This window comes from Pseudorca crassidens, chromosome 7 (assembly GCF_039906515.1).
Source record: "Pseudorca crassidens isolate mPseCra1 chromosome 7, mPseCra1.hap1, whole genome shotgun sequence".
In the NCBI taxonomy this organism is placed as follows: domain Eukaryota; kingdom Metazoa; phylum Chordata; class Mammalia; order Artiodactyla; family Delphinidae; genus Pseudorca; species Pseudorca crassidens.
Window position 1 is genome coordinate 110,911,826 of NC_090302.1, and position 21,253 is coordinate 110,933,078.

At 36.5% G+C, this 21,253-nt stretch overlaps 1 protein-coding gene across 1 annotated transcript in view; it reads right to left on the reverse strand.

The window, feature by feature from the left end:
- GALNTL6 (polypeptide N-acetylgalactosaminyltransferase like 6) overlaps positions 1-21,253 on the reverse strand; it is a 1,150,933-nt gene that overhangs the window by 627,712 nt on the left and 501,968 nt on the right. The window lies entirely within an intron of this gene.

The window sequence follows — 21,253 nt, forward strand, 5'->3', positions numbered from 1 at the left end:
GAGATGACAGAGGAAGGAAAGGCTATATCAGATACAAGACTGTAATATGTCTTATACTGCCATTGACTCATTGTGTTATCAGACAACTGTGAAAATTAGACTTTGCCTAGTACTTGCCCAACCAAAGCTTCTACATCATCATACTTACTCTACCCATTCCTGGAATTCATTAATGATCTTTCACACTCACTCTTAATGACATAATTATTTATCCTCTGTTATACCAATGGCTCAAAAACAAGGTAAGAAGTACACTTGTGCTTCCTGAAATGTTGTGCTCTTGTTAATATGTTCTCTAATAGTAATAAGGATAAATTATAGGTATTAACAACATTTCCACTGAGCACACAGCTAATGTTAAACTTTCTGGGAAAGTTTGGAAATTTAACTTCTGTAATATTTATGCCCAATTAATCAGTTTTGGTTGTGGTCTGTTTCCACAGCTGGGCAGTATTTAAGGCTCTAGGGGAGAAAAGAGTCTTAAAGTGAAATAAATGAAGAGTTAATCTTAAATAGTCACACACTGATGTAACTGCATGGTAAGATGACATTAAGATCCAAATCATGACACTATCACATTCCTAATGAAAACTATACAGAGAAATCTCATGTTGCTGTTTTCACTGTAAAACAATCTGAGATGCCAAATAGGAAGTAGGTTTTAAATTTTGGCATAGTTTAAAGCAATTTAGTATACGTCATGGCTATTCTTTCAATATTCGTGATTTATTTAAGTAATTTATAAGCCACATCAGGGCAGAAAGCTGGTCTCAAATCTGATTTAATTCTTAGTTCAGCACTGGTCATAGTTGCCCAAGCTTCATTAAAGACAATGAATTAATTTAAGTTTGTGAAATCTTTAAGTTATTTCAAAGATAAAATAGGATAAAATTTCAATCAATTACCAAATTTAGTGATTTTTCTGGTATGGATAACATGAAAACAAACAAAAAGAGAGTGGAAATCTGGAAAGAAATGCAGTTTCTGTTTAAATACAGGAACATCTATTATATCATCTTTTGCCAAGACACTGGCTACTGTCTAGTCCAGATATTATAGTGTGAATTTGCAGTATGCATAGAGTCTACCAAGATGTATAGACATGTACCAGCATATTCAAAACATTACTTAAAATATGGTTTTTTAGTCAGTTATCTCAACACTTCATTCTACTATGATCTCAACAGGATATCTTAAATATCACTGTGGATGTAAAACAAAGAGATCTTGCCTTGCAGCTTCAGATAATAGAATATAATGTAATTAAAGCAAAAAAATTTAACTATCCTGGAAGGTAAAATAAAATGAAATAATTTAGACAAATAATTTAAATATAAAATATAGGCATTTCTTTTTTATCTTGTCCTTTTATTATCAATTATTTAATCGAAATTTTAAAATCTGTAACAATATTTATCAAACAAGAGATTTAGAGGTTTTCAAGTACAATGAAAAGCACTGGAAAAGACCATCAAAAGGATACCATGAAATGGACATGAAAATACTAGAAAAAAACATGAAGTTCCTTGTAGGATAACATAAAATAATTTAAAAAAGCAATATATGAAACAGATCTGTCAGTGATTTCCAAGAGAGTGTAGTGAGATGGATGCTTTCACATCTGATGCACAAATGTGGAAAAGAGTGCTAAATTAATTCAGCACATCTCATCATAATTAAGTAGAGCCATCCATCCTTCTCAACAAAGACAACAGCCCAAGACAAATGTGCTCTCCTGTATCAATACTCAGGATAATACAAAACACCATACCTAACCATGCTCTGGGAATGTAACTGATATCCCCAAGAAGGCAAATTAGTTTTTAAACATTAAGAGGAGACGCTGTACATATCGCTTGCTTATTAATGAAATAGGAATTGCATTCAGAGTAACACATGAAAGCAATCAATAGGCTTAGGGCTTGAAAGAGATGTTTAACAGCTATCTACAATCCATTCAGAAAAAAAGGCAGACATAAGAGAATGCAAGACGAATCGTGTGCAAAAAGGGCTTTCCCTCATAAAAATGTTTTCGGTAATTTCTATGTAAGCTCAAATTATTACCACACAGGGGAGGTGAAAATATCCTTCTATTCATTCATGCTCTCAAGTCCCAATGATTTGCTGAGGGTTTTCTCTAAGCCAGGAAGCAAAGTGGAGATAAAAGAATGAAAAAACCCTACTCTCCAACTTTAAGATGTTTACAGTACAATAGGAGACACAGAAGAGTAAAGACACAGTGAAAACTTTAAAGGGGAATCAATACGTAGAAGTGTAACAGGGTGCCACACAAGCATCTGAGAGAGGCCCCTGAAGCAATTCGCAAAGTGCTACAGAAATGCAAGTGAGAGTTAAAAGTGGCCTGCAAAAGACCAGTTCGAGATATATTTAGGAAAAGAACTGATATGACTTAGTCACTTTCTGGGAGAAACAGTTAAGGAGGACTCCCATGTTTTGGACATAGGAAACTGATTTATGAAATACAGACCTACATCAGAGCACTGTGTGTAAGGGGCATTTGAGGGTTGCAAGGCTTGAGGGTAAACATGAGTTCAGTTTTGACCACATTAACTCTGAGGTGTCAAAATGATATCTAGTTGAACATGAAACCAGCTCTTTTGCTCCTTTTCTGTTTGTCCATTTCTGTTCCCCTCTAACCCTGAAAGAATCTAATTATAGGAATGAGATCAGTAAGCAAATGAAACCAACTCCTGACTTATGCTCTCCTGAATGCACACCATGCCCTGTCTAACCTGGTGATTCTTTTCCTAGATAAAAAGAAGAATGAGGAATGGAGTAGTTAGAGAATCACGGGCTCTCTGCCTCTAACAATCCCCTTAGCCATCCTGCTGGCAGATCACTCGGACAAGATGCCATCTGAAGAGAGAGTCAGCCAGTCTGCACGCAATGGAGATGCAGAACCCAACCTCCTGCCTTGATGATTCCCTGAGATTCTTCCCCCTTTTCTCCTGTAAAAACTGTCATGGCTGAGCAGAATCTTCAGAGCTGGTCTCTGGACACAAGTCCACCTTCTCCCCAGATTGCCGGCTTTTCTGATTAAAGCACCTTTCCCCTCTACTGACACTTGCCTCTCGAATGATTGATTGGTTTTTGAGCAGCGAGCAGCTGAACCTGAGTTCGGTAACAGAGCAATCGTATATATGATATACACATCTATCTGTCTATGTATGTCCCTATGTGTGCATATCTATCTATCTATCGATCTATCTATCTATCTATCTATCTATCTATCTATCTATCTATCTATCTATCCATCTATCTATGTGCATACGTGTATTGCTCAGAAAAAGACCTGATTTACAGGAGGCACAGTGATAGGCTCTAGCATTGATGCCAGGGCACTGCCACTATCTCCATAGCATCACCATCCCAACACTTGCCAAGAGGATCCTCTGATAAGTACCAGCAGATAGCCAACTGAATGCACTCTCTCAGCTCTGAAAAAGGTCAGATCAAAAGCTCTGGGGCAAATGGATGTCCCTAGCTTCAAGATGGCAGAGGAGTGAGACATGGAGATCACTCTCCACTCGACAAATACATCAGAAATACATCTACATGTGGAACAACTCCTACAGAACACCTACTGAACGCTGGCAGAAGACCTCAGACCTCCCAAAAGGCAAGAAACTCCCCACGTAACTGGGTAGGGCAAAAGAAAAAAGAAAAAAACAGAGACAAAAGAATAGGGACGGGACCTGCACCTCGGGAAGGGAGCTGTGAAGGAGGAAAGGTTTCCACACACTAGAAGCCCCTTCACTGGAGGAGACTGCGGGTGCAGAGGGGGAAGCTTCAGAGCCACGGAGGAGAGCACAGCAACAGAGGTGCAGAGGGAAAAGCGGAGAGATTCCTGCACAGAGGATCGGTGCCGACTGGCACTCACTGGCCCGAGAGGCTTGTCTGCTCCCCCGCCGGGGCGGGCAGGGCTGGGAGTTGAGGCTCCGGCTTCGGAGGTCAGATGCCAGGGAGAGGACTGGGGTTGGCGGCGTGAACACAGCCTGAAGGGGGCTAGCACACCACAGCTGGCTGGGGTGGGGGGGAGACCGGGAAAAAGTCTGGACCTGCCTAACAGGCAAGAGAACATTGTTTTGGGGTGCGCGAGGAGAGGGGATTCAGAGCACCGCCTAAACGAGCTCCAGATATGAGCACGAGCCGCGGCTAAGAGCGTGGACCCCAGAGACGGGCATGAGACGCTAAGGCTGCTGCTGCCGCCACCAAGAAGCCTGTGTGCGAGCACAGGTCACTCTCCACACCCCCCTCCCATGAGCCTGTGCAGCCCGCCACTGCCAGGGTCCCGGGATGCAGGGACAACTTCCCTGGGAGAATGCACGGCGCGCCTCAGGCTGGTGCAACGTCACGCCGGCCTCTGCCGCAGCAGGCCCACCCCGCACGCCGTGCCCCTCCCTCCCCCGTGGCCTGAGTGAGCCAGAGCCCCCGAAGCAGCTGCTCCTTTAACCCCGTCCTGTCTGAGCGAAGAACAGGCGCCCTCAGGCGACCTACATGCAGAGGTGGGTCCAAACCCAAAGCTGAATCCCAGGAGCTGTGCGAACAAAGAAGAGAAAGGGAAATCCCTCCCAGCAGCCTCAGGAGCAGATTAAATCTCCACGATCAACTTCATGTACCTGCATGTCTGGAATACCTGAATAGGCAACGAAGCATCCCAAACTTCAGGCGGTGGACTTAGTGTGATTTTGTCTGTACAGCTTTGCTCTTACCATTTGTCCTCGGGTTCTGTCTGTCCACTTTTTTTTATTTTTTAGTATTGATTTTTAGTGCTTGTTACATTTGTAGATCTGTTTTGTCAGTTTGGTTGCTCTCTTCTTTCTCTCTTTTCTTAATTGCTTTTCAATTTTTCTTTATTTTTAATTATTTTGTACTTTAATAACTTTACTTTACTTAACTTTTTTCTTTCTCACTTGCTTTTTTTCTCCCTTTTCTTCTGAGCTGTAAGGCTGAAAGGGTCTTGGTGCTCCGGCCAGGTGTCAGACCTGTGCCTCTGAGGTGGGAGAGCCGAGATCGGGACATTGGTCCAACAGAGACCTCCTGGCTCCATGTAATATCAAACAGCAAAAGCTCTACCAGAGATGTCCATTTCAATACTAACACCCAGCTCCACTCAACAACCAGCAAGCTCCAGTGCTGGACACCCTATGCCAAACAACTAGCAAGACAGGAACACAACCCCACCCATTCGCGGAGAGCCCGCCTAAAATCATAATAAGGTCACAGACACCCCAAAGCACACCACCGGACACGGTCCTGCCCACCAGAAAGACAGGATGCAGCCTCATCTACCAGAACAAAGGAACCAGTCCCATCCACCAGGAAGCCTACACAACCCACTGAACAAACCTTAGTAACTGGGAGCAGACAGCAAAAACAAAAGGAACTACGAACCTGCAGCCTGTGAAAAGGAGAACCCAAACACAGTAAGTTAAGCAAAATGAGAAGACAGAGAAACACACAGCAGATGAAGGAGCAAGGTAAAAACCCTCCAGACCAAACGAAGAGGAAATAGGCAGTCTACCTGAAAAAGAAGGCAGAGTAATGATAGTAAAGATGATCCCGAATCTTGGAACTAGAATGGAGAAAATACAAGAACGTTTAACAAGGGCCTAGAAGAACTAAAGAGCAAATAAACAATGATGAACAACATAATAAATGAAATTAAAATTTCTCTAGAAGGAATCAATAGCAGAATCATTGAGGTAGAAGAACGGATAAGTGACCTGGAAGACAAAATAGTGGAAATAACTACTGCAGAGCAGAATACAGAAAAAAGAATGAAAAGAATTGAGGACAATCTCAGAGAATTCTGGGATAACATTAACCACACCAACATTCAAATTATAGGGGTGCCAGAAGAAGAAGAGAAAAAGAAAGAGACTGAGAAAATATTTGAAGAGATTATAGTTGAAAACTTCCTTAATGTGGGAAACGAAATAGTCAATCAACTCCAGGAAGTGCACAAAGTCCCACACAGGATAAATCCAAGGAGAAACACACCAAGACACATATAAATGAAACTATCAAAAATTAAATATAAAGAAAAAATATTAAAAGCAGAAAGGGAAAAAAACACAAATAATATACAAGGGAAACCCCATATGGTTAACAGCAAATCTTTCAGCAGAAACTCTGCAAGCCAGAAGGGAGTGGCAGGACATATTTAAAGTGATGAAAGGGAAAAACCTACAAACAAGATTACTCTACGCAGCAAGGATCTCATTCAGGTTCAACGGAGAAATTAAAATATTTACAGACAAACAAAAGCTAAGAGAATTCAGCACCACCAAACCAGCTTTACATCAAATGCTAAAGGAACTTCTCTAGGCAGGAAACACAAGACAAGGAAAAGACCTACAATAATAAACCCAAAACAATTAAGGAAATGGTAATGGGAACATACATATCGATAACTACCTTAAATGTAAATGGATTAAATGCTCCAACCAAAAGACAGAGACTGGCTGAATGGATACAAAAACAAGACCTGTATATATGCTGTCTACAAGAGACCCACTTCAGACCTAGGGACATATACAGACTGAGGGTGAGGGGATGGGAAAAGATATTCCATGCAAATGGAAATCAAAAGAAAGCTGGAGTAGCAAGTCTCATATCAGACAAAATAGACTTTAAAGAATGTTACAAGAGATAAAGAAGGACACTACATAATGATCAAGGGATCAATCCAAGAAGAAGACATAACAATTGTAAATATTTATGCACCCAACATAGGAGCACCTCAATACATAAGTCAAATGCTAACAGCCATAAAAGGGGAAATCGACAGGAACACAATCATAGTAGGGGACTTTAACACCCCACTTTCACCAATGGACAGATCTTCCAAAATGAAAATAAATAAGGAAACACAAGCTTTAAATGACACATTAAACAAGATGGACTTAATTGATATTTATAGGACATTCGATCCAAAAACAACAGAATACATTCCTTCTCAAGTGCTCATGGAACATTCTCCAGGATAGATCATATCTTGGGTCACAAATCAAGCTTTGATAAATTTAAGAAAACTGAAATTGTATCCAAGTATCTTTTCTGACCACAACACTATGAGACTAGATATCAGTTACAGGAAAAAATCTGTAAAAAATACAAACACATGGAGGCTAAATAATACACTACTAAATAACCAAGAGACCAGTGAAGAAATCAAAGAGGAAATCAAAAAATACCTAGAAACAAATGACAATGAAAACACGATGACCCAAAACCTATGGGATGCAGCAAAAGCAGTTCTATGAGGGAAGTTTATAGCAAGACAATCCTACATCAAGAAACAAGAAACTCCTCAAATAAACAACATAACCTTATACCTAAAGCAATTATAGAAAGAAGAACGAAAAAACCCCAAGGTTAGCAGAAGGAAAGAAATCATAAAGATCAGATCAGAAATAAATGAAAAAGAAATGAAAGAAATATAGCAAAGATCAATAAAAATTAAAGCTAGTTCTTTGAGAAAGTAAACAAAATTGATAAACCATTAGCCAGACTCATCAAGAAAAAAGGGAGAAGACTCAAAGCAACAGAATTAGAAATGAAAAGGGAGTGGTAACAACTGATACTGCAGAAATACAAAGGATCATGAGCAATTACTACAAGCAACTATATGCCAATAAAATGGACAACCTGGAAGAAATGGAAAAATTCTTAGAAAAGCACAACCTTCCGAGACTGAACCAGGTAGAAATAGAAAATATAAACAGACCAATCACAAGCACTGAAATTGAGACTATGATTTAAAATCTTCCAACAAACAAAAGCCCAGGACCAGATGGCTTCACAGGAGGATTCTATCAAACATTTAGAGAATAGCTAACACCCACCGTTCTCAAACTCTGCCAAAACATAGCAGAGGGAGGAACATTCCAAAACTCATTCTACGAGGCCACCATCACCCTGATACCAAAACCAGACAAAGATGTCACAAAGAAAGCAAACTACAGGCCAATATCACTTATGAACATAGATGCAAAGATCCTCAACAAAATACTAGGAAACAGAATCAAGGAGCACATTAAAAGGATCATACACCATGATCAAGTGGGGTTTATCCCAGGAATGCAAGGATTCTTCAATATACGCAAATCAATCAATGCAATACACCATTTAACAAACTGAAGGAGAAAAACAATATGATCATCTCAATAAATGCAGAAAAAGCTTTGGACAAAATTCAACCCTCATTTATGATAAAAACCCTCCAGAAAGCAGGCATAGAGAGAACTTACCTCAACATAATAAAGGCCATATATGACAAACCCACAGCCAACATCGTTCTCAATGGTGAAAAACTGAAAGCATTTCCTCTAAGATCAGGAACAACACAAGGTTGTCCACTTTCACCAGTAAAATTCAACATAGCTTTGGAAGTTTTGGCCACAGCAATCAGAGAAGAAAAAGAAATAAAAGGAATCCAAATCGCAAAAGAAGAAGTAAAGTTGTCACTGTTTGCAGATGACATGGTACCATAGAGAGAGAATCCTAAAGATGGTACCAGAAAACTACTAGAGCTAATCAATGAATTTTGTAAAGTAGCAGGATACAAAATTAATGCACAGAAATCTCTTGCATTCCTATACACTAATGATAAAAAAATCTGACAGAGAAATTAAGGAAACACTCCCATTTACCACTGCAACAAAAAGAATAAAATACCTAGGAATAAACTAGAACAGAACTAGTTCACAGAACTAGAACAGAACTAGTTCACAGAACTAGAACAAAAAATTTCACAATTTGTATGGAAACACAAAAGACCCCGAATAGCCAAAGCAATCTTGAGAACAAAAAACGGAGCTGGAGGAATCAGGCTTCCAGACTTCACACTACACTACAAAGCTACAGTAATCAAGACAGTATGGTACTGGCACAAAAACAGAAATACAGATCAATGGAACAGGATAGAAAGCCCAGAGATAAACCCACGCACATACAGTCACCTTATTTTTGATAAAGGAGGCAGGAATATACAATGAAGAAAAGACAGCCTCTTCAATAAGTGGTGCTGGGAAAACTGGTCAGCTAGGTGTATAAGAATGAAATTAGAAAACTCCCTAACACTATACACAAAAATAAACACAAAATTCATTAAAGACTTAAATGTAAGGCCAGACACTACCAAACTCTTAGAGGAAAACATAGGCAGAACACTCTATGACATACATCACAGCAAGATCCTTTTTGACCCACCTTCTAGACAAACGGAAATAAAAAGAAACATAAACAAATGGACCTAATGAAACTTAAAAGCTTTTGCACAGCAAAGGAAACCATAAACAAGACGAAAAGACAACCTCAGAACTGGAGAATATATTTGCAAATGAAGCAACTGACAAAGGATTAATCTCCAAATGTTAAAAGCAGCTCATGTAGCTCAGTATCAAAAAAAAAACAAACAACCCAATCCAAAAATGGGCAGAAGACCTAAACAGACATTTCTCCAAAGAAGATATACAGACTGCCAACGAACACATGAAAGGATGCTCAACATCACTAATCATTAGAGAAGTGCAAATCAAAACTACAGTGAGGTATCATCTCACACCAGTCAGAATGGCCATCATCAAATAATCTACAAACAAGAGAACAAACGTATGGACACCAAGGTGGGGAAAGCAGCGGAGGGTGGTAGTGGTGCTGTGATGAATTGGGAGATTGGGATTGACATATATGCACTAATATGTATAAAATGGGTAACTAATAAGAACCTGTTGTGTAAAAAAATAAATAAAATTTAAAAAATAATTTTAAGAAAAGAAAAAAATTCTATGGTGAACTTTAGGTTGAATTAGTTCTTCTTTTATCCATAAACTGAATTAACCAGAGCCTCATCCAAAGCTTAAAGTACCTGTAAACAAAATCACTCTGTATAAGTGAGAAAAGCAAAAAAAAAAATTCTGCAAACAATAAATGCTAGAGAGGGTGTAGAGAAAAGGGAACCCTCTTGCACTGTTGGTGGGAATGTAAATGGATACAGCCACTATGGAGAACAGTATGGAGGTTCCTTAAAAAACTACAAATAGAACTACCATATGACCCAGCAATCCCACTACTGGGCATAAACCCTGAGAAAACCATAATTCAAAAACAGTCATGTACCACAATTTTCATTGCAGCTCTATCTACAATAGCCTGGAGATGGAAGCAACCTAAGTGTCCATCATCGGATAAATGGATAAAGAAGATGTGGCACATATATACAATGGAATATTACTCAGCCATAAAAAGAAATAAAACTGAGTTATTTGTAGTGAGGTGGATGGATGTAGAGTCTGTCATACAGAGTGAAGTAAGTCAGAAAGAGAAAAACAAATACCGTATGCTAACACATATATATGGAAACTAAAAAAAAATGGTCTTGAAGAACCTAGGGGCAGAACAGGAATAAAGATGCAGATGTAGAAAATGGACTTGAGGATGTGGGGAGGGGGAAGGGTAAGCTGGGACAAAGTGAGAGAGTGGCATGTACATATATACACTACCAAGTGTAGAATAGCTAGTGGGAAGCAGCCGCATAGCACAGGGAGATCAGCCCGGTGCTTTGTGACCATCTAGAGGGGTGGAATAGGGAGAGTGCGAGGGAGACGTAAGAGGGAGGAGATATGGGTATATATGTATAGCCGATTCACTTTGTTATACAGCGGAAACTAACAACCATTGTAAAGCAATCATACTCCAATAAAGATGTTAAGAAAAAAAAAAAAAAATGAATGCCCCTAAAGCAAGTATCAAGCAATGAAGTTGGGGAATAAGCAGTCCTATGGTAAGACATATCTGAGGTGTTTTCTACAACATCTCCCAGGGTTTTCCAGTGAGATGGAGCCTCGCTTGCCCACAAGGATAAGCATCAGGCCAGGCACCTTTTAGTGGCTGCTTTCCCTTCCCTGTCTTACTTCTTCACCCTACTTCTCCAGGTTCACTCTGTGATTACCTCTTTAAAACTATTGCAGACAAATCTGTCTCAGAGTCTGCTTTAAGGGAACCCAATCTTAGACATAGGCATATAAATTATACTATACTTGGCAAGAACTGTCCCTTGAATACAGAGTGATGGTCAAAATTCCCTAAGAAACACAATTATTTCTGTAGTGTTATGAAACTTGTAGTTTGTTACACCTGGAGATACTTTTAAATAATTAAAAAAATCTGTCACAGGTACATTTTACTCTTTCTTTGAACTTTTTAATTATCACTGATACTCTGTTCAGAGTCTACTCTATGCCTATGAAATACAGCTATCAGGACTATTTTTATATGTACAGTGTGTACACATAAAATCATGTACACAAATTACATTAAAAATAGCCTTAATTAGTAGACTATTAGTAGTAGAGTTACCTTCTTTACATAGATGTCTGTAATTAAGTTTTTCAATTAGACCACACTGAAAACTCATATTTTGTGCTTATAATTATTCCTGAAATATTGAAAAATCACACTTTACACATTAGACTATCGAGGTTTAAGTGATGGCTTTGCCACTTACTACCTGTGTGACAACGGGCAAATTATTTAACTACTATAAGGGTAGTTTTCTTATGTGGAGCAATTAAGAAGCAAAAGGTTATACCTTCTTCATAATGTGTAATAAGAATTAAATTAGATAATTTAATAATTAAATTAGATAATTTAAATTAGATAATCCATACAAAGTATTACATCTGATAATAGCAAGAGTTTGATAAATACTATCATTATTACTGTTGCTGTTGTTGTTACTTTAACAGTTACTGTTTTACCTGTCAAGTCCTCTGTGCAAGGAGCTAGGGAACTAGTAGAGATGAGAACTGCATGAGAGAAAGTGAGAGACACTTATGATACATAAATGAATAAATTACGGTTTCTTCCCTGAAGGATTCACAGACTGGTGGACAAATATATAAAATAATTAGACTCAAATGAGACAAGTGACATAATAGATGGCACACAGGCAATGAAAAGCCCGAAGGAAGTATGGTTAACTTTGTCTGAAAGAATGAGGGAAGTCTTTATAGATGAGTCTGTATGCTGAGAACAGATCATGTACGATCTTGAAGTGATCCTAAGAAATCTGGACATTAGCCTGCAGTCAACGTGAAGTATTTCACATATTGTTAATGATGAGGAAGACAGGATCACGTTTACATATTCCTCTGGCATCCGGGCAAATGATGCACTGAAGACAGTAGAAACGAAAGGAAAAAAGATTAGAGACTGTAATACTCTGGGCAAAAACAATGAGGGCGCTGATCTGATTTTTACTCTAAGGAAAATCAGCCTGTTTGTGATGGTGCCCGAACTGATTAAATTATACTTAGTTATTCTAGCACGTAAGCTGCTCCAGAGGAAACTGAATTCACTCTCAAAGTCAGCCCATTGGATTGGCCAAGTTGTGGTCCAGATGACTGCTTCTCATTATTACTAGAAATATTGAAGAGTATCCAGGGTTTTATTAAGAATCTGCAACCTGTATATTTTAGATTTAATCTCAAGTCAGGCTGAGAATGGGAAATTTGTGAAATGGGAAGACAATGTGTCACTGTGGAACTGTGTTGAAGAAATAAGTAAAATGAAGTCAGACAATTTGTCTGCTTATGGTTACAAATTTATAGGCAGCAAATTTATAAAAAGAAAATAGGGACAATTTAAAACATTTGTTGCATTAAATTGATAGGAATATGGGTGAAGATGCCTGTATTATTGCATTTCATATTGCTGTATTATTTTCAAATAAGCCTTCACATAAAATTAACTTGGAGTTTAGGAATGGCTCAGAGATGAGGAAATGCCTTTGTTAAGTAACAATTTATCTAAATGAATGGAAAAAACATGCTTAAATGCACTAGAGAGATGAAAGAAATAGTTTAAATTCTTAAAAAGCTACTTGTGAGAAATGACAAATCATGAAGGCATTTTAAAAGCTGACAAAAAACCAAATCAGTCTGTAAACATTCTGCTAAACCATTCACAGTAATGAAAATAAAATTCAATAGAAAATTTCTCATAGGCTTCTAAGTTTCCCCAAAATAGAACACACACATTTTCTGATATTCTCTATTGGCATTTAATAAACTGAGAGATTTAAAAATAGATTTAGTTTAACAACATTGTTTATTTTAAACATACTTAACTGTCATTCCTTTCAGAGTTACGTTAATTTATCTTCATAATTTCATTGGTTTCACAAAAAATAAGTGTTTCTTTTGACTATAGGAATAAGCCAATTTTTTTAAAAAATAGAGATACATGAAATAAGTACTAGACTTATTTGTGACTTTTTTTTGTCTAAAAGAGATATTTTATTGTTCATGCAAGAATGTCAACCTTTATACTGTTAGCGTTTAGGTAAACTTGCATTTAAGGTTCTTAAGACCTTCATAAACATTCTTTCTCACTGCCTAAGCTGAGTATTTAGTTTTGGACACAGTGTCAAAACTCACATTTTAAAAATTCAAATTTTCAGACTGTAAGATTTGACTAGAATGTTTGAATAAAAGTATTTGCATATTTTAATCCTTAGATCATTCTGTTAGCTTATCTCAAGTATGACTTTATTTTTTGTTTTACTGGATTTTTCTATCTATTTATATTAAACAGATCAGTCAGGGTGTTATGTTATGGTCATAAATAACCCTAAATCCCAATGACCCAAAAAAGTGAATATTCTCTTTCTTGCATCTTCTGCTTATTCATCACTGGTTTGCGAGAGGGTCTCTGCCTGTTGTCACTGACAACAGCCAACGTTTGGACCACTGTCAATCACTGTGCCAATGAGAACAGTGATGGGTCTCAAGCTAGTAATTAAATGGTCTGTCTCTAAAACGACATAGTTCTCTCTGCTTACAAATAGCTGGTCGGAACTATTCACCCTGGCATGAGAGCCCAGGAAGTGCAATCCTATATAGTGCAGAAGAATTATAGCCAGAAATAGTGGGCAAACAACACAAATGAACATGACCATCTTAGTCTTCTGCCTTCTTTCAAATAAAAAAGGAAATAGGAAAAAGGAAACTGCCTGTTATACTATATTATATGGAAACATTAAAGAGATTCAGTTTCTTCACAAAGAAAAAAAAAACAAGAAAAACCTGATCATATATATTTGAGGTGTCCCATCTACAGAAGCATAGTTAGCTGTAGGCACATTTTTAGAGCTGCAACCACACTTATGGTATCATCAAGTTTAGTCCCTCATTTAATTGAAAACTGAGACATGTTTTAGAGAGTAAAACAAAAATTATTTTAACAATCAATTTGGTAAAACAGTGTAAGTGGGTGAAGAGGTTATACAGTGATGGGGCACTATTCCTGACTCAAAGAGTTTACAATTTTTTGAAACGTATTTATAACTCACACAGCTGGATAACACAGAGCAATGAACTAGAATCTGACATTCTTCAGTTTTGACTACATCATCTTTTGGAAATGCCATTCTATCATTGGCCTTTTAAGACATCTTCATATTAATGCAATCAATTAAATTATATAAATGCTGTAATATTTTAAAGTGATGTAGGCAATTACTTTATTAGACCAAACATTTCTGTGAAATGTATTATCTATTCTCCATTAATACTTTTGGAAACAAAAGTTTCAATACACACTCTAAGAGGGCCTGGACCACTGAACCAATGGGCCATCTGGATCACTAGATTATACTATTAGGGGAATAAAACAAACAGACATTATGCCCACTATATCTAATATTCCTTTATTAGTGTTGTATATTTTAATAAAAATAGAGCTTTGCTATTTCTAGCTAATAATATTTCTAGCTGAGATGATCACTAATATTTCCTCTTTTAACAAAGATGGAGTAACATGGACCATATGTACCCTTCCACTTGACCAACTAAACAGCTAGATTAAAAATATGAAACAATGGTTTTTCAAGACATTGGCCAAAAAATATAGATACCTTTAAGAAACAGGAGACAAACAAGTTTGCCTGCTTATACTCTAGACTGAAATTCCAGGCAATGATGAAGTTAGGAGAACCCCAAGTGGATCCAAGTGATCTCCCTAAATTGTGGAAATAAAGCCAAGAATCTAGGGTTATCAAGGTAGATAGAGTTTGCAGGATACAATTCTCTCTCTAAAGGAGAGAATTGTATAGAAAAAAACCTAGGAGATCCACAGAGTCCCCTTGAGTCTTCAGCTGAGTACTGATAAGTTCATGTGTGTGAAGAAACAACCCTGAACTGAGGAATGAACCACCAGAAAAGATTAGAGGGATCAATAACTCATACAGGGCATGAAATACTTCTTGTTCTCAGCAGGCATAATGGAAAAACTTATATCTCATGGAGAATTGGGTAGAGTATTGGAAAAAGGGTTAGAAAGGATGGACAATTAGCCCAGGACTAAATACAGTTCTGGTTCAACTTAAAGCTTTAGAGCAATACTTAACAGTATCAAACTGTTTCTAAGTTATTGTATTGTATCACAGGTAAAAGCTCAATTATACTTATAGGAATATCAAAATATTTTACAACTTAAAAAGTAAAATTCAAATGTCTGACAACCAAGAGAAACTACAAACCTTTCAAAGAAGCAGGAAAATAAGAAATCAAATGAAAAATCATTTAAGTGAAATTGACACAGAAGATAGACTAGGCAATGATATTAAAATAGTTATTGTGGCTGTTTTCCAGATGTTCAGGAAGCTAAAGGAATACATGAACATGTTAAGAGTCACAGAAGATATTAAAAATGCCCAAATACAACTTCTAGAGAGTAAAACTACAGTATATGAGATGCAAAATAGATTGGACAAAATTTAAGGCAGAGGGGCTTCCCTGGTGGCGCAGTCGTTGAGAGTCTGCCTGCCAATGCAGGGAACATGGGTTCGAGTCCTGGTCCGGGAAGATCCCACATGCCGTGGAGCAACTAAGTCCATGCGCCACAACTACTGAGCGTGCATGTCTGGAGCCTGTGCTCCGCAACAAGAGAGGGTGCGATAGTGAGAGGCCCGCACACTGCGATGAAGAGTGGCCCCCGCTTGCCACAACTAGAGAAAGCCCTCGCACAGAAACGAAGACCCAACACAGCAAAAATAAATAAATAATTTAAAAAAAAATTAAGGCAGATTAGTATTGCCAAAGATCAGTAAACTTGAAGACATGAAAATAGAACTGTCCAAAATTAACAAAAAAAGAGGAAAAAAAGAACATAAAATGAACAGAGCATCAGTATTGTGGGACAACTTCAAGAGGCCTAATGTGTGTGTACTTAAAGTATCCAAAAAGAAGGCAAGGGAGACATAAAAAAGTATTTGAAGATACATATGAAAGTTTTGAAGATTTAATGAAAATGTGAAGCACTAAGCTTCAAAAAGGTCAATGAACTCTGAGCACAATAAACATGAAGAAAACTACATTAATGCCTACCATAACTCAACTGTTAAAATCAATGATAAAGAGACCATCTTAAAAGTAACCAGAGAAAAAAGACACATAAGTCTAGTGGAAAATGGCTAAGAGTGACAGCAGACTTCTTGTTAAAAATGATGCAAGATAGTAAGGGAGTGGAGAAACATCTTTAAGTACAGAAAAGAAAAATTCAGAAAAAGAGAAAAAAAAATCAACCTAGTTTTCTTTAGTCAATGAAAATACATTTAAAAGACAAAGGTAAAATAAAAAAATCTCAGACATGCAAATATTGATCAGGAGATCCACACAAAAGTAAACGTTACAGGAATTACTTCAGAACAATTAAATGGAAGCCTATATATAGACAAAAAATAAAAAGCAACATAAAAGAATTTTGTGGGCACCCTGGAAGAGACAGCACAGCAGAAACTCTTACACTAAATAGCTCTGTTGCAAAAGCTCCATGTCAGCAACTGTAATTAAGAGACCTAGGGCTCACTTCCCCCACCATGCCCACAAAAAGAGGGCAGGCCAACAATGTTGGACTCCAATCACCCTAACACCGCTCACATTTAGGGTGAAGGTTCCAAGGCAGACTAGTTTCCTCCTAAGATAAGGAACAAGACAAGGATGTCTGCTCTCACCACCTTTATTGAACATTGTACTGGTACTTCTCCTCAAGGAAATTAGGCAAGATAAGAAAATAAAAGGCATTCAAATAGAAAAGAAAGAATTAAAACTATTTCTACTTGTATATGACATGACATTATATATTCTAAATAATACACACATGCAAAAACACACACAAACATACCTGCACACAAATTAGAATAATCTCAGTAAAGTTGCAGAATACAAGCTCAATATACAAAATCAAATGTACTTTTATAGGTGAGCAATAAAAAATGCTAAAAATAAAATTAGGATGACAGCGTCATTTGCAATAGCATGAAGAAGAAATTACTTAGAAAAATATTTAACACAACAAGCTCAAGACTTGTATGCTAAAAACTACAAATCACTATTGAAAGAAATTACAGGGCCATCTAAATAAATGGAAACACATCCTGTGCTCTGGATCAGAAAACAATAGTAAGATGGCAATATTCCCCAAATTTGTGTACAGATTCAACACAAACCACATAAAAATCCCAGGTGTCTTTTTGTTTTATGACAAATTTATTTTAAAATTCATACGGTTATGTAAGTGTTATGAATCAACTGTATTCTCCATAAATTCATCTGCTCAAGTCTTAGCCTCAGTACCTCAGAATGTGACTGTACTTAGAGATAGGGTCTTAAAAGAGGTAATTAACTTAAAATGAAGTTACTAGGGTGGACCCTAAACCAACATGAATGGTGTTTTTATGAGACAAGAAAATCTGGACACAAACAGACATCGAGAGAAGACCAGGTGAACACACAGGGTGAAGATGGACATCTACATGTACATGAGAAGGGTCTTAGAAGAAACTAAACCTGCTGACATCTTGACCTCAGACTATGATCCGGAATCATGAGAAAATAAATTTCTATTGTTTAAGTCACACAAAATAAGAATTTTGTGGGAAAATGATAAAATTACTATTTTATTTTACTTAAATCATTTAAAAAGATAAGTGATTAGTCTATAGCAAAAATAATAGCAACATATTTTGACATTTATAACATGAGTTGAAACAAAATACATGGCAACAATAACATGAAGGCCAGAAGTGGAGAAATGGATGTATACTGTTGTCTGGTTCTTTTACTACAAATGAAGTCATATAATATTACTTAAAAGAAGACCATGATACGTTGTTATATTCCATCAGCATTAAAGCAATGCTAAAATAACACAACATAAATTAAAATAACATAGTTATATCTACTATGCCCTCCCCCAAAGAAGACTAAATGGAGTGATTACATATGTAATTAATTCAAAAGAAGTTAGAAACAGAAGAAAGGGGGAAAAGGCTTAATGGTTTATAAATAGAAAAGCAATAGTCATGTGATATATTTGGGTAAAACATATCAAAAATTATATTCAATGTAAATGGTCTAAACATGCACATAAAAAGCAGACTGATCTCTGTTGCCTCCAAGAAACTCATTCTTAATGTAAAGATGCAAATAAAAGTAAATGCACAGAATATATACAATGCCAACACTAATAAAAAGAAAGCTAAAGTGGCTTTAATATAGCCAACAAAATAGATTTCAAAGCAAAGAATAGTACCACGATATAAAAGTTTATTTCTTCATAAAAGGTCAGTTTATCAGGAGGACGTAACAATCCAAATATTTATGCAGCTAATAATAGAAATATATGAAGCAAAAGTTGAGAGAACTGCAAGGAAATACAGATAATCCAAAAATTACAAGAAGTTTACTCTCTGGATTTATTTTGAAATAACAAATCTTCGTAATAATAATAATAAATCTTCTTTTCCAGTTAAGGTGAAAGCTTAGATTATTGATTTAAGGCCATTTTTCATTCTTTTTACAAGCACTGAATTATAGATGATTAGAATAAGTTTACTCTAAGTACTTCTTTAAATATATCAGTTTTAAGAAATATTTTTATTTCAAAATATTTTCTAATTTCCCTTGAAACTTCCTTTTTGATATATTGATTACTTAAAAATGTGCTTTTTACTTCCAATTGCATGGCAATATTCCTGTTATCTTCCTGTCATTTAATTTTTAATTTAATTCTATTATTATGGTCAGAGAATATACTTTGTATGATTTCAATCTTTTCAAACTTGTAGTCTTTGTTGTATGACCCAGGATATGGCCTGACTTGATGAGTGTTTCATGCACACTTGAGAAGAATATATATTCTGCTGTTTTGAGGTGGAGTTTTTTCTGTTTTATCTTTACATTTTATATTTTCCCTTTTCTACATTCTTTGGGTTATTTTTCCATCTTTTAGTACTCTATTTTAACGCATCCATTGTGATTTTGATGTTATTTTGCATAATATTTTAGTGGTAGCTTTAGGGATTACAAAATACATACTTTCTGTTTCAAGTCTATTTAAAATTAATACTGTACCACTTCACTTTTATATAATATACAAATCTTATTACCATATAGCTCCCTTTACGCCCTCTCTTTTATGCTATAGTTGTCTTACAAGTTTATATACATGGAAAACCATCAGGAATATTGTATTTTTGTTTTAAACTGTCAAACATGTTTTCAGGAACTCAAGAACTCGGCATTATTTTATTGCTATTTTGAATTCTCATGTCCTTTCCTCCTCCACCTATTGCTATTTTTTTCAACACTGTCAATTAGCTGGACCATACATCTGTATAGGTCTGATAGTTGAGTTCAGTGGGATGACAGTAGCATGTGTTTACTCCTTCTTCTCCAGAAACCAGAATGCTGTTGGCAGGCTATTAATTACAGATGTGACATATATTTTTTTAAATAAATTTATTTATTTTATTTTTGGCTGCGTTGGGTCTTCGTTGTTGCCCGTGGGCTTTTCTCTAGTTGTGGCGAGCGGGGACTAATCTTCGTTGCGGTGCGTGAGCTTCTCAAGGCAGTGGCTTCTCTTGTTGCAGAGCACGGGCTCCAGGCGCACGGGCTTCAGTAGTTGTGGCACGTGGGCTCAGTAGCTGTGGCTTGTGGGCTCTAGAGCACAGGCTCAGTAGTTGTGGCTTATGGGCTTAGCTGCTCCACAGCATGTGGGATCTTCCCAGACCAGGGCTCGAACCCGTGTCCCCTGTATTGGCAGGCAGATTCCTAACCACTGCATCACCAGGGAAGCTCCAGATGTCATATTTGATAGCTATAGTGATATTCAGGTTTTCTGCTTCATTTTAGGACAGTTTCCATTGAATTGTCGAGAAAATTTTATATTTCACCTAAGTGTCAAATTTTTTGCATGATAATGTTTATAATATCCCTTCATTATATCTTAAATGTCTATTGGAAGTTGAATAATACCTATTCTTTCATACTGATAGTGGTACTTGGTAGTTTCTCCCTCTTTTGTTTTTCCTTAGAGATAATTTCTGGGAATTTAGAAATTTTATTAATCCATTCAAAATTCTAAATTTTGAAATTATAACCTTTTTGACAGTCACTGAATTATTATTTCCTTTTTTATACTTATTTACCTAGATGATTAATTTGAAAATTTTCATACTTAATTTAAACACTTAAACCTATACATTTTCCTATAAGCAGCGCTTTATATGTAAAGCCTATACACAAGCTTTGGGATGTAGTTACATTAACATTCCACTTGAAATACTTTTTAATTTTTCCAGTTTCACATTTGACCTGTAGGTAATTCATAAATGTGTTATTTAATTTCTAAATATTTGCAACTTTTCTGCATATATTATTATTATTGATTTTTAATTTAATTCAAATTTGGTCAGAGAACATATTCAGTATTATTCAATCTGTTGAAATTTATTGAGAGTTGTTTATTCATAAACATAGGCCTATTTGGGTAAATATTCCACGTGCCACCGAAAAACAAGGTTGATTACGAAATTATTGACTGTAGGATTCAATAAATGTAAGTAAATTAAGCCAACTTACTGATTTATATACACACACACACGCACATACATATATCCTTCATGTGAAACATATAACACTTGGGACATTTTTCATGTAATGCTAGATGTACTAAAATGTTATTGCATAGTAATGGCAATAATAAACAGGGAGGGAGTTATATTTTGGGCTTCCTTTAGGGCCCAACATTTGAAATATTTATGATTTTGTTCTATTTTGTAATAATCATGAAAATCCTCTGAAATGGTGATAAAGACAGTGCCAACCCACCTCCAGTCAGTTTAACTGGGATACGTGTGGGAGGGAAAACAATTCAAAATACT